This window comes from Hevea brasiliensis, chromosome 9 (genome assembly GCF_030052815.1).
Source record: "Hevea brasiliensis isolate MT/VB/25A 57/8 chromosome 9, ASM3005281v1, whole genome shotgun sequence".
Taxonomy (NCBI): domain Eukaryota; kingdom Viridiplantae; phylum Streptophyta; class Magnoliopsida; order Malpighiales; family Euphorbiaceae; genus Hevea; species Hevea brasiliensis.
Window position 1 is genome coordinate 9,681,729 of NC_079501.1, and position 15,300 is coordinate 9,697,028.

Sequence of the window (15,300 nt, forward strand, 5' to 3'; positions counted from 1 at the left end):
CATTTTCGATCTCAAAATTCTCTCTCTCCTCTCTCTCAGGCTCTTCCTTGCTCTCATCTTCAGCTCTCAGGACAAGCTTCTCCATCCAGGAGAAGTCCTCTTCAAGATAGTGCTTCACGAGTTCGGCCAAAAGATCACTATGGGCATTCACATGGGCTCCAGCCTCTCTCGCCAGGGCCTCTTCCTCCTTCGCTTTGATCTATTTAGTAATTTGAGCGAGATCGGCAAGCCCGAGCGTCTTTAAGTTCCCTCTCCAGTTCGGCTATCCTTTCTTCACCAGACTTCGCCCGATCTTCTAACTTAGCAATATGATCACTGGCAGTTGAGAGTTGGGCTTTGGCAGCTGCTGCGTCCTGAACAGCTTTTATAATCTCTCGTATTAAGAGATGAGCCTTTTTTCTGATCATATGCTGGTTCGCAATAGCCTCCAAACCCAAGCTCATCTTCTGAGTCAGGAGATCGTCAATGCTATTGTAACATCCCTATATGCATAGCCTGGTATATTTCACTATTCTAGTGACCGGTGTCGGTCCGGACAATTAAGGAGATTAGAATCACATCTAAGACACCTAGAAAAGCCCTGAATGCAAATAATTAGTGATTGTCAGATAGTTAAGTATAAATAAGAAAAATAGAACATAAAAAGTTAAATGAGCCGGGAGTCACAGCGATGGGTGACCTTCCCGAGAAGTGGCTGCGAAGGCCATTGTAACTCGAATTTTGAACCGAAAAATATGATGCCGATGTCCTTAGGACTATTGCGAATATAGTGGAAAAGAGAAAATCACAGAAAAGAATTATTAAGTAGGTCAAATAAATAGGTCCGGGATCCAAAAAAAAATTGAATAACTAACAAACTGGATCAAACCGGCGAGGGGCAATTTGGTCAATTTACCCCTAGAACTGACTCCTGACCTAATTGTCCAATAAAATCGGAGAAACGAAAATTTCGGAGCCGAGAATTAAATTAAAGAAATAAGAAAAAATAAATAAAAAAAGAAAAAAAAAAAAGAAAAGAAAAGCTTTTATTACATCACTTTACCTCATATATATGACCTCATAATTCAAATTTAAATTTCCTACAATTTTTGACTAAGTCAAATTGACTTAATAAATACAAAATACATAAAAATTAAAACAAAAATTCACTCTCTTCTCTCCCCACAAGTTTCGGCAGCCCCTCACTCTCTCTCTCACCTCCATGTGCAATCTCCATTAAAGCTTGAACTCAAGCTTGAATTTCACCCAACTAAACATAAATTCCCCAAAATTATTACACAAAAGCTTGCTATCTTCACTTGAGAAGGCATTTGAAGAAGGAAAGAAAAGAAGAAAAGAGAAGAAAGTGAAGAAGTAAAAATCAAAGAAATGTTAGTAGTTTGAATTGAAACTTTTTGTTTAACACTTATGTTCTTAGTTTAATTAACTTAGATTTTAACTTAAAATTTAAAGAAAACCATTATGAGGGACCGAAGGGGATTTTCGGCCAGCAATAAAGGGAGTTAGTAGTGCATGAGTTTGATGAAATTGAATGGCTAATTGAGGTGACACATAGACAATGAATATATACTTTAATTTCATTAGATTTCATAATTATGAAATTAGGGTTCTTAAACATCTTGAAGATTGGGAAAAATTGGAAAAATGGTCAATTGGTGCAAATGACTCTAATTGAAGTGAGAAATGGTCAATTGGGACTATTTGCAGTATGTTTGAATTGGTAGAAACCAAGTGCAATTCAGATTGGTTAGGGTCACTATTCTGACAGCTTGACCCAGGTCTCTTTCAGAGACTAAAAATGAAAATTTATCAACCCAATTGATGTGAGGCTAATTGAGAATGAAAATAGACACATAATGGCACATTTTTCATAGGAACCATGCCCAGAAAATGACATTAGGATAGTGAACAATTAGGTCAAACTTGGGTGTAGTGCATTGTCACTGTACCAAAATGACCAATTTGTTCATTTGGCCATAACTTGGGCTATACAAGTCCAAATGACCTAATTTTTGTGGCATTGGAAAGGATGACATAGCACTACAACTTTCATGAAGAACACCAACCCAAATTCTTCCCATAACATAGTCATTTTGCCACCTAAAGTTAGTGGTCCATAACTGCCAGAACCAAATTAGGTGCCCAGAAATCTGGGTTAGACCAATCTGGCCAGCCATGTTCAAATGGCCATATCTTGGGCTATAAAACTTCGAATGGAGTGATTCAAAAAGGGGATTAAAGCTAAGACAATAAGGAACAACTTCTATGAAGAACACTTAGCCAAATTCATACAGCAACATGACCAATGGAACAGTGCAAAAAAAGGACACCAAATCTGAAAATTTGAAATTGTACTTAGGAGACCTAAAAATTGAAGGGGCAACTAAAACCAACAAATTTGGTAACCAAAATGTGTTATGTGGGTGTAATTGAAATTTCCATACCTATTAAGCATAAGAAAGTCAACGTTTTGACTTGAATAGTGCCGTGAATAGTAACTCCGAAATACAAATTTTAAAGAACGTTAATTTAAGCGTATTAGAGCTAGAAATAAATAGATGTGAATTTGTTGTTGGATTTATTATAAGTTGTGATACTGAAACACTGTGAAATTTTGTATTTCAGTTGAAAAGAATACTGGGAAAGAACCTGAGACATTGAGTCAAGGCCTAAAGGCGACTCGCACAAGGTTTGTGCACAACATAAAATTTTTCTGCAAATTCTCTTTGACAATTTATTTTGATGAATAAATTATGATTTATCTTTATTGCAAATTTGTGACTAAAATGAATATTATACTTTTGACCTAAATTGTTGGAAATGCAATTGTATGTGTTTGAATTGTTAATAAATGTTTAGTAAAATATTAATATAGTTTTGAAACTACAGTGTCATGACCATATATCTGAATGTCTCACTAGCATGCCTAGTGGGAGGAATTAGTTTTGAATTTTGGTTCTCTCTCTGGCTGAAGTGTTGAAGTGTGTGCCAATAGAGGAAGAAATTGAATGGGTACCCATAGATTGAGCTTACTAGCCTTGAGATTTCTCATAAGCCTCTGGCTATTGAGATGAACATTGTACTAATGGCATGATATAACTATGTGTTTTTATGAAATTGTTTTGTGACTTCCAAAATGAGAATGTTTGACTGAAAGTATAAATTGTGTTTTGTATCTGCTTTTCCTTTTCAGTACCATAATTGAATAAATGTGATTTGATTTACACATAAAATTGTATTTCTGTTATGTTGTGCACCACTAAGTCATTATACTCAACGATAGCTTTTCATTGATGTCGCAGATAGAGAGACTAGTAGAGTAGCGGAGCGAGCTTCTAAGGATTTTAGAGCTACTTCTGAACCTTTTGTCGGGTATAATCTTATACCCTGATTGTACATATTTATTTTGATGTAATTAACTGTATATACATTTGTAAATTGGTCATGAGCAGTTGTATAGATTTTGTAATATTATTATTTTGGATTTTCAGAAGAAATTTCTGGACTGATAAATGTAACTTAATTTTTCTTTAATGAAATATATATGAAACTAATTATTACTATTTTCGAAAATATTTGAATTGAAATTTTGAGTTGTGAAATTTTGATTTGAATTATGGGAGTTGAGCTAATTTGTATCGATTTGAGTTGAAATGGTAGTTGAGATTTGATGAAGTGTTATATTGAAAGTGTTTTCTACAGGTTAAAATTTTCGGTTTTCTCAAATACAGCTGGCACTCTGTCGAAATTTTTCTAAAATTTAAGGAAAAACAAAAATGGACAAAAATTTTATCAAATCTTTAAACTTCAAGTAAATGTTTTTAATACCTGCTAGAAAAGCTTATCACTTTCAAAAAGTAAGAAAATTGTTTTAAAATCCCTTATAGTGTATTTAATGGGTTATCGGTAGACGGAGTCGGTAATTCATTAGGTATACTACGGGATCATGTTATGCCTTACAGAGGGGTAAGGTGTGACATGTTTTAGTGGTATCAGAGCAAGTTTTTAAAGTATGTTTTGATTTGTGAATTTGTCTATTTCTTTGATAAGTACAACTGCCCAATGTCCTTATTTGTTACATACAGTGCATTACATTATAAATATGAACTAACGGAGAGAAATCTCTTTGTGTTATTTGTTCAGGAGATATCCTACCCCAAATTGTAATGGAAGAAAAGGACCGCTCAGTTGAGCAATCTGTAGAGGCTGAAACACAAGAGGAAGCCCCAACTCTCCAAAATATTAGTGGTTCAGTGGCACCAGCCCCACAAATACCGCAGTTTTCTGCACAATTTGCACTGCAGATGGCTGCAATGTTCCAACAGATGGCTGGAAGTATGCCTGTTCAAGCTCCACTTCAGACACCGGTGGTGCAACCTCAGGCTCCAGCTAGACAGTATGATAAACTACTAAAGTATGGGGCTGCAGAGTTTAAAGGCACAGTGGACCGTTTAGAGGCAGAGCAGTGGTTAGAGAGAATGGACAGAATATTCAAGAAACTGCACTGCCCGGATGAATTGAAGTTTGAATATTCAGTGTCACTACTTCAAAGGGATGCATACGATTGGTGGAAGACCATTCCCCACAGCTTGGTGGAACCACCAGTACTGACCTGGGACGACTTCATCAGAGAGTTCAGACAGAAATATGTCCCAGATGCATATGTGGATCAGAAATTGCAAGAATTTTTAAGTCTGAAGCAAGGCAATAGATCAGTGGCAGAGTATAATAGGGAGTTCTCCCGCCTGAGCCACTATGCTGGAAGTCTCTTTTCTACCTGCAAAGAAAGATGTGAGAGGTTTGAAACTAGTTTGAAGCCTAGTCTGAGGATGCAAGTAGTTGGATTCAAACATAATAACTTCTCTGAGCTCGTCTCTCAAGCAGTTGAGTTAGAAAGAATTGAGTCAGAAGGGGCACCAGTGAAAGAGAAATCAGAGAAGACCGAAAAATCAGAGAAAGATAAAAGTGGCAAGACAGTGGATTAGGGTCCCAGTGGTACTACTAGAAAAAGGAAATACTTTGGGGGACCGAGCAAAGGAAGAAGGTTTGGAAGGGGCAGATCTTCTGAATAGAGACCTCCTCGATGCAGTCGGCTGACACAGGGTTCTTATCCTCCCCGCCCCTCCCCGCCCCTGTGAGACACGTGGTAAGACCCACGGTGGTGTTTGCTATTGGGCTACAGGAGCTTGTTTTAACTATGAGGGCACAGGCCATCTGGCCAAGGACTGCACCAGTGCCCGTAGATTTGGGCCAACTCCTACTACGGCAAAAGGATCCATTCAGAGTTCTACTACCAGAGGTTCACAACCGGTTAGCAGAGGTAAAGGCAATGCTTCTGGCAGTCAGGTTACTGTTAAGCAGTCAGAATAAGGGAGTGCTCTGGCCAGAGTTTACATGATGAGACAGCGAAAAGAGGCAAAGACTTTGGATATTGTGGCCAGTATATTTTCTATCTCTGATCAAGAAGTATTTATCTTGTTTGATCCCGGTTCTACCCATTTGTATGTTAGTGTTAGCATCATCAGTTCCCTTGTGGTTTCATGTGCCAAAATGGATTTTGAGGTGTTAGTAACAAGTCCGTTAGGACAAGAGGTCAGGGTCAACCGAATATATAGAGATTGTCCTTTGGTGATCCAAGGACATGTTTTTCTATCCGATTTGATTGAAATGCCCTTCAGACATTATGATATCATCTTGGGCATGGATTGGTTAGCCAGGCATCATGCAATGATTGACTGTAGACTGAAGACAGTCACTTTTGGTCTCCCTCTATACGGTGATGTGGTAATACCCGGGGAGAGACAGTTGTTGCCATCAAAAATCATTTCGGCTGCACTAGCCAGAAAGATGATTAGAAAGGGGTGTGAAGCATACTTGGCACATGTGATAGACACCCAAGTGGAAAGTTCAGCATTGAGGGACATCCCTACAGTATGTAATTTTCCAGATGTGTTTCCTGATGAGTTTTCAGGATTACCTTCGGAAAGAGAGGTGCAGTTTGAGATTGATGTTATGCCTGGTGTGAACCCAATCTTCATAACACAATACAGAATGGCACCCGCAGAACTGAAAGAATTGAAAGTGCAGTTGTAAGAGCTGCTTGATAAGGGCTTTATTCGCCCTAGTATGTCACCTTGAGGAGTGCCAGTGTTGTTTGTTAAGAAGAAGGATGGCACTCTCTGCTTATGTATTGACTACCAGCAGTTGAATAAGGTGACAATAAAGAATAGATACCCATTGCCCTGCATTGATGACTTATTTGATCAGTTAAAGGGTGCAGTTGTGTTCTCCAAAATTGACCTGAGATCGGATTATTATCAGTTGAAAGTACAAGAGCAGAGTATCCCTAAAACTGCTTTCAGAACTCGATATGGCCATTATGAGTTTTTGGTCATGCCATTCGGGTTAACCAATGATCCAGCTGCTTTTATGGATCTGATGAACATTATTTTCAGACCACACCTCGATCAGTTTGTGGTGGTATTTATCGACGACATATTAGTTTATTCGAGGAGTGTAGAGGAGCATGATCGACATCTGTGAATTGTGCTACAGACTTTGAGGGAGAAACAACTATATGCAAAATTGTCAAAGTGTGAATTTTAGCTGAAGGAAATATCCTTCTTAGGGCACATAGTATCAGTAGAAGGCATCAAGATAGATCCAAGTAAAATAGAAGCTATCCTTAATTGGAAGCCACCCAGACATGTCACAGAGATTCACAGTTTTCTAGGTCTAGCTGGATACTACTGCCATTTTGTAAAAGGATTCTCCATATTGGCATCTCCATTGACCAAGCTACTTCGAAAAGATGTGAAATTTCAATGGACGGATAAATGTCAGCAGAGTTTTGATGAGTTAAAAAAATGTTTGACTGAAGCTCCAGTCCTTACTTTACCTATACCGGGTAAAGAATACACAGTTTATAATGATGCTTCTCATAATGGGTTAGGCTGTGTATTAATGCAAGATCAAAATATCATTGCATATGCATCACGCCAGCTGAAACCGCTTGAGAGGAACTATCCGACACATGACTTGGAGCTTGCAGCTATTGTATTTGCTCTTAAGATCTGGAGACACTACTTATATGGGGAGAAGTGTTACATCTACACAGATCATAAGAGTTTGAAGTATTTGAGCACTCAGAAAGAGTTGAATTTGAGATAGAGGAGATGGTTAGAGTTGATAAAAGACTATGATTGTCTGATAGACTATCAGCCAGGGAAATCTAATGTGGTGGCTGACGCCTTAAATAGCAAAACTATGATAAGTCTGAGAGTTTCTCCTTTATCTATGGTACATGATTTGAGAGCATTGCATGCCCGCTTAGAGATTAATAATGAGGGGCAGACAATAGTTGCATGGCATGTACAACCAGTGTTGATTGATCAGATCAGAATGGCTGCTCAGAATGATGAAAGATATCAGAAACTACTGGAAGAAGTCCGGCAGGGCAAGAAACCTGAATTCTCAGTGCGAGAAGATGGTCTACTGCTACACCAGGGTAGAATGTGCATTCGAAATGAAGTTGACTTGAGACAAATCATTATGAAGGAAGCACATGAATCTCCTTTTACTATGCACCCTGGTGGTACTAAAATGTATAGAGGACTGAAAGAACATTACTGGTGGATGGGTATGAAAAGAGATGTAGCCGATTTTGTCTCCAAATGCCTAACTTGTTAGCAAGTAAAGGCAGAACATCAAGTATCAGCTGGTTTGTCACATCCATTACCAGTGCCTGAATGGAAATAGGAACGAATAACTATGGATTTTGTGATGGGACTTCCGAGGACACAAAAGAGTCATGATGCAGTATGGGTCATTATTGATAAATTGACCAAATCTGCTCACTTTCTGCTAGTCTGAAAGGACTATAGCCTAGAAAGATTGGCCAAATTGTACATAGATGAGATTGTGAAACTACATGGGGTGCCAATATCGATTGTGTCAGACGGAGATCCTAGGTTCACTTCTAGATTCTGGGGTAGTCTTTAGAGAGAGCCCTAGGAACTAGATTGAACTTCAGCACGGTATTCCACCCACAGACAGATGGCCAATCTGAGAGGGTAATTCAGATCTTGGAAGACATGCTACGGGCTTGTGTGATTGAGTTTGAGGGCAGTTGGGACACACACTTGCCTCTGATTGAGTTTGCTTATAACAACAGCTACCAATCAAGCATTGGGATGCCTCTATATAAAGCTTTATATGGTAGGAAGTACAGAACTCCCCTGTGTTGGGATGAAGTGGGTGAAAGAAAGATGATTGGGCCCAAAATTATTTAGCAGACTAAAGAGAAAATCAGATTAATCAGAGATCAACTCAAAGCTGCATTAGACCGTCAGAAGTCTTATATTGATCTGAAGAAAAGGGATATTGAGTATACAGTGGGTGAGAAAGTATTCCTCAAGGTTTTTCCTTGGAAGAAAATTACGATATTTGGCAGAAAGGGAAAATTACGAGGTTTTTCCTCAAGGTTTCATCGGGCCATATGAGGTTCTGGAGAGAGTGGGTCCTTTGGCATGCCGTTTGGCACTACCTCTAGAGTTGGAGAAGATACATAATGTCTTCCATGTGTCTATGTTAAGGAGGTACAGATCTGACCATTTTCATGTGTTACCAGTGGAAGAAATTGAAGTGAATCCAGACCTCACATATGAGGAAGAACCCATAGAGATTCTGGCTTATGAGGTGAAGCAGTTACGGAACAAGCACATACCGTTGGTAAAAGTGTTGTGGAACCATCATTCAGGCCAAGAAGCTACTTGGGAATGTGAGGAGGACATGAGGAGGCAGCACCCACAATTGTTCAGAGACTAATACCAGGTAAAAATTTTGAGACGAAATTTATTTTAAAGAGGGAGAGAATTGTAACATCCTTATATGCATAGCCTGGTATATTTCACTGTTTCGATGACCGGTGTCGGTCCGGACAATTAAGGAGATTAGAATCACACCTAAGACACCTAGATAAGCCCTAAACGCAAATAATTAGTGATTGCCAGATAGTTAAGTATAAATAAGAAAAACATAACATAAAAGATTAAATGAGCCGAGAGTCACAGCGATGGGTGACCTTCCCGGAAAGTGACTGCGAAGGCCATCGTAATTCGAATTTTGAACCAAAAAATATGACGTCGCGATCCTTAGGACTATGGCGAACATAGTGAAAAAGAGAAAATCACAGAAAAGAATTGTTAAGTAGGTCAAATAATTAGGTCAGGGATCCGAAAGAAATATTGAATAACTAACAAATCGGATCAAACCAGCGAGGGCCAATTTGGTCAATTTACCCCTAGAGCTGACTCCTGACCTAATTTTCCAATAAAATTGGAGAAACAAAAATTTCAGAGCTGAGAATTAAATTAAAGAAATAAGGAAAAATAAATGAAAAAAAGAAAAAAAAGAAAAGAAAAGCTTTTATTATATCACTTTACCTCATATATATGACCTCATAATTCAAATTTAAATTTCCTACAATTTTTTACTAAGTGAAATTGACTTATACATAAAAATTAAAACAAAAATTCACTCTCTTCTCTCCCCACAAGTTTCGGCAGCCCCTTACTTTCTCTCTCACCTCCATGTGCAATCTCCATTAAAGCATGAACTCAAGCTTGAATTCCACCCAACTAAACATAAATTCCCTAAAATTATTACATAAAAGCTTGCTATCTTCACTTGAGAAGGCATTTGAAGAAGGAAAGAAAAGAAGAAAAGAGAAGAAAGTGAAGAAGTAAAAATCAAAGAATGGTTAGTAGTTTGAATTGAAACTTTTTGTTTAACACTTATTTTTTAGTTCAATTAACTTAGATTTTAACTTAAAATTTAAAGAAAACCATTATGAGGGACCAAAGGGGATTTTTGGAAAGAAATTAAGGGAGTTAGTAGTGCATGAGTTTGATGAAATTAAATGGCTAATTGAAGTGAATTAAGCATGTAGACAATGAATATATACTTTAATTGCATTAGATTTCATAATTGTGAAATTAGGGCTCTTAAACATTTTGAAGATTGGGGAAAAATTAAGGAAATGGTCAATTGGTGCAAATGACCCTAATTGAAGTGATAAATGGTCAATTGGAACCATTTGTGGTATGTTTGAATTGGTAGAAACCAAGTGCAATTCGGATTGGTTAGGGTCACTATTCTGGCAGCTTGACCTAGGTCTCTTTCAGGGACTAAAACTGAAAATTTACCAACCAAATTGGTGTGAGGCCAATTGGGAATGAAAATAGACACATAATGACACATTTTTCATTTAGGAACCATGCCCAAAAAATGACATTAGGATAGTAAACAATTAGGTCAAACCCGGGTGTAGTGCACTGCCACTGTACCAAAATGACCAATTTGTTCATTTAGCCATAACTTGGGCTATACAGGTCCAAATGACCTGATTTTTATGGCATTGGAAAGGCATGACATAGCACTGCAACTTTCATAATGAACACCAACCCAAATTCTGCCCATAACTCAGTCATTTTGCCATATAAAGTTAGTGGTCCAAAACTACCAGAACCAAATTAGGTGCCCAGAAATCTAGGTTAGACCAATCCGACCAGCCATGTTCAAATGACCATATCTTAGGCTACAAAATTTCGAATGGAGTGATTCAAAAAAAGGATTAAAGCTAAGACAATAAGGAACAACTTCTATGAAGAACACTTAGCCAAGTTCTCACAGCAACAAGACTAATGGAACAGTGCAAAACAGTACACAAAATCTGAAATTTTGAAATTGTACTTAGGAGACCTAAAAATTGAAGGGACAACTGAAACCAACAAATTTGGTAACCAAAATGTGGTATGTGGATATAATTGAAATTCTCATACCTATTAAGCATAAGAAAGTCAACGTTTTGCCATGAATAGTGCATGAATAGTAACCCCAAAATGCAAATTTTAAAGAACGTTAATTTAAGTGTATTAGAGCTAAAAATAAATAGATGTGAATTTTTTATTGGATTTATTATAAGTTGTGATACTGAAACACTGTGAAATTTTATATTTCAGTTGAAAAAAATACCATGAAAGAACCTGAGACATCGAGTCAAGGCTTAGAGGTCACTCGCACAAGGTTTGTGCACAACATAAAATTTTTCTGAAAATTCTCTTTGACAATTTGTTTTGATGAATAAATTATGATTTATCTTTATTGCAAATTTGTTACTGAAATGAATATTATGTTTTTGACCTAAATTGTTGGAAATGCAATTGTATGTGTTTGAATTGTTAATAAATGTTTAGTAAAATGTTAAGATAGTTTTGAAACCACAGTGTCATGACCATATATCTGAATGCCTCACTAGCATGCCTAGTGGGAGGAATTAGTTTTGAATTTTGATTCCTTCTCTAGCTGAAGTGTTGAGGTGTGTGCCAGTTGAAGAAGAAATTGAATGGGTACCCATAGATTGAGCTAGCTAGCCTTGAGATTCCTCATAAGTCTCTGGCTATTGAGATGAACATTGTACTGATGGTATGATATAACTGTGTGTTTTTATGAAATTATTTTGTGACTTCCGAAATGAGAATGTTTGACTAAAAGTATAAATTGTGTTTTGTATCTGCTTTTCCTTTTCAGTACCATAATTGAATAAATGTGATTTGATTTACACATAAAATTGTATTTCTGTTATGTTGTGCACCACTGAATCATTGTACTCAGCGATAGCTTTTCATTGCTGTCTCAGATAGAGAGACTAGTAGAACAGCGAAGTGAGTTGCTAAGGATTTCAGAGCTACTTCTGGACCTTTTGTCGGGTATAATCTTATAACCTAATTGTACATGTTTATTTTGATGTAATTAACTGTATGTACATTTGTAAATTGGTCATGAGCAGTTGTACAAATTTTGTAATATTATTATTTTGGATTTTCAGATGAAATTTCTGGACTGATGAATGTAACTTAATTTTTCTTTAATGAAATATGTATGAAACTAATTATTACTATTTTCGAAAATATTTGAATTGAAATTTTGAGTTGTAAAATTTTGATTTGAATTATGGGAGTTGAGCTAATTTGTGTCGATTTGAGTTGAAATGGTGGTTGAGATTTGATGAAGTGTTATATTGGAAGTGTTTTCTACAGGTTAAAATTTTCGATTTTCTCAAATACAGCCGGCACTCTGCCGAAATTTTTCCAAAATTTATGGAAAAATAAAAATGGACAAAAATTTTATTAAATCTTTAAACTTCAAGTAAATGTTTTTAATACCTGCTAGAAAAGATCACCACTTTCAAAAAGCAAGAAAATTATTTTAAAATCCCTTGTAGTGTATTTAATGGATTATCGGTAGACGAAGTCGGTAATTCATTAAGTATACTACGGGATCATGTTATGCCTTACAGAGAGGTAAGGTGTGACAGCTATCCTGGGCCATCCTATTCCAATCTTCTTGAAAACATATGGTAGCGCCTAATACCTTAGCCAGATCAGGATTGCTCCGAACTAAGCGATTCCTTTTCAGAGACTGAAGGAGGACCTGAGCTCCTCGGGAGAGTGTCCTAACGGCTGGCCCGGAAGACCCCCCTTCTGTACTTGAAGAGACTGGAGGAGGTAGAGGTTCAGCCTATCGAGGCAGAGAAGGAATGACCTCTACCTCCAAGGTTGGCTGCTCTGGGGGTCAGAACGGAGAGCTCGGTACTTCTACCAAGTCCCGTCTCGGTGTTTAGGCAGCAGTAGCAGCTTCTTTCATCTCTCATACTTTCCCGGTGAGCTCCCTCTTTCGCTTACGACTTTCCTTTGCAGTCTCACCTCCCGCCATACCTGCACAAAGAATAAGTTAGTGAGTTCACTAAGGTAAAGAGACTAAGGTTCTAGATTATACCGATCCCAGGGCCGAGGTCAAAGAGTTGCAGCTCATAGTCCTCATGGGTGATCACCGGCATCATCCAACATTTTAGTTCGGCTATAACCACATCCAAACATGAATACTTATGAGTAGTCGCCTGATCCTTCAACTCCTTCACCATGGCGTCCTCGTCTTTATTTAGGGTGATCTTCTTCGATACTTTAGGAACTAAATACTGCCAGCTACATGGAATGTCCTCAAAACCATTTGGATTCTTGCTTCTCCCGCAGTTCAGCTTGGCTTGGAAAAACCAATATTCGTCATCTTTTCGCTGAGCGAGCCTATGTAATTCAATAAAAACCTTCACCGTGGGCTCAAGCTTTTTAGCCCGGCAAAGATGATACATGCATTTTATATCATCATTTAGGTGTAATTTTTGCACATAATTTACCCTTGTTCATAGCTATTATTATAGATAATAGTATATATTTAGTCAATTTTATAATTTTCACACTTCTTAGTTTAATTTTTGGAATTTATTTGTTTTGTAGGGTAAATTTGGAGAAATTTGATGTATTTTGATCAGAGTAGCCAATTGGAGGAGATTAAAGTCGAATTGCAAAAATTTTGAAGTTGAGTAAAATGGTAGAGCGACACAACTGCTGGCAAAGAATTAGCTTATGTCGCAGGTTGTGTCGATCGTCAGATATTCACGCCGAGAGCAACACAACCCGCGACACAACTGACTCGGCTTGTGTCATTTTTACTGGAAATAATTGACGTGGCATTTCCGTTACTCCAGCTTTTTACCTCACTTTCTCTGGAACCTTCCCCCTTTTACCCATTCTAGGGCGGACCCTTAGCCTATATAAAGCCTTATTTTATCATTATCTGGATATAGAGATCAAGGGAGGCAAATTCGGAAAAGTTAGAAAGAGAGAAGGAGGAGCACTTTCTGCATTCTTTTTCCAGCAGCTGCAGATCACGTTTTCTGCACTTTTGTGCAGCAGAATCTGCTGCAAATTTGCTGGGTTTTTCTACCCCTTTAGCTTACATTTCCATTATTTCTTCATTTCTTCATTTGGGTTTGTTTTTAAACAATGATTTGTGAGTAGTTGATTGAGATTCTAGAGATGGGTTTGTAAATATTGATTTGTTTTGTGGTTTTGAACTGATTTGGCCATTTAAATGAAGATTGTTATATTTTGATTTATTGCTTGTGTGCTTATTGCCTTGCTTGATGAATGGGCCCTCATTAAGTTAAGTTTTAATCCTTAATAGATGGACTGAAAAGTGAATATTGGGGATGGATAATCTTGCAATAAACTTTATTTTCTTGGTGTTAGAAATAAGCTAAGAAGATTAAGGGGAACTTTCCAAAAATCAATTAGAGCATTAATTGGGTTTTTGTTAGATTTGAAATACCGTGAAAACAGGGTTTGATTTAATGAAAACCAACTTTGAGATGCTTGAAAAAGGTTTCAAAAATTTAAGAATTGATTTCCCTCAAAATTGCAATTCTCATGTGTTTGGCTAAATTAAGGATAAACCACATGCAAACAATATTGAAAATCCAATCTCTAGAATCAATTTAATTTTCATTGAATTTAGATTTAAATCCTCCAAATCATTTAAATAGCAATTTCAATTTAAATCCAATTTAAATTTAAATCCAATTTAAATCCAATCTCTAGAATCACTTTATTTTTATTTTTATTGAATTTAGATTTAATTCCTCTCAAATTTCATAAATAGAAATTTCAAATTAATTTTTGGTAATCTAGTTTAATTAATTTTAGTTAATTGATTGATTTAGTTTTAATTTCTCAAATACCAATTTTAATTCCAAATTTCATTTTACATCTTTAATTTTTGTCTTAATTTAAAATTTCATTTTACATCTTTAATTTTTGTCATTCTAATTAGCTTATACTTTTATTTCCAATTTAAGCACAATTCCCTGTGGGATCGATATCATTTTTTTTAAAACTATACTACTGTGACCCGTGCACTTGCGGATATACACAACAGTTATCAAGTTTTTGGCGCCGTTGCCGGGGAATTGTTTGTTTTTAAGTTGGATTTTAATTGTTTTAAGCTAATTAGAATTTTTATTTTCTTTTATTTTCACTATTGTTCCTTGTGTTTTTCAGGTACTTTTCTTGTTTATGAGACGATCGAAAAGCAGCGACCTTTGATTGTTGTTCAATCCTGAAATTGAAAAATTACGAGCTAACAAAAAGGAATACAAGAGAGAAGAAAAGCGAGAAAAGAAAAACAACAAAGATTTGAGCAAGAGGAGACAATTGAAAATATGGAGAATCAAAATAGAGCTATTGGTGGAAACAATGGAGGAGATGAGCAAAACGGGAAAAATGCTGTGGTTAATCAAAATGATCCTCAAAGAAGATCCATGTTAGACTATGTTTTTCCTAGATGTACTGATGTGAGAGATAACAGACCTATTATTGGAGCTAATCAATTTGAATTAAAAACTGG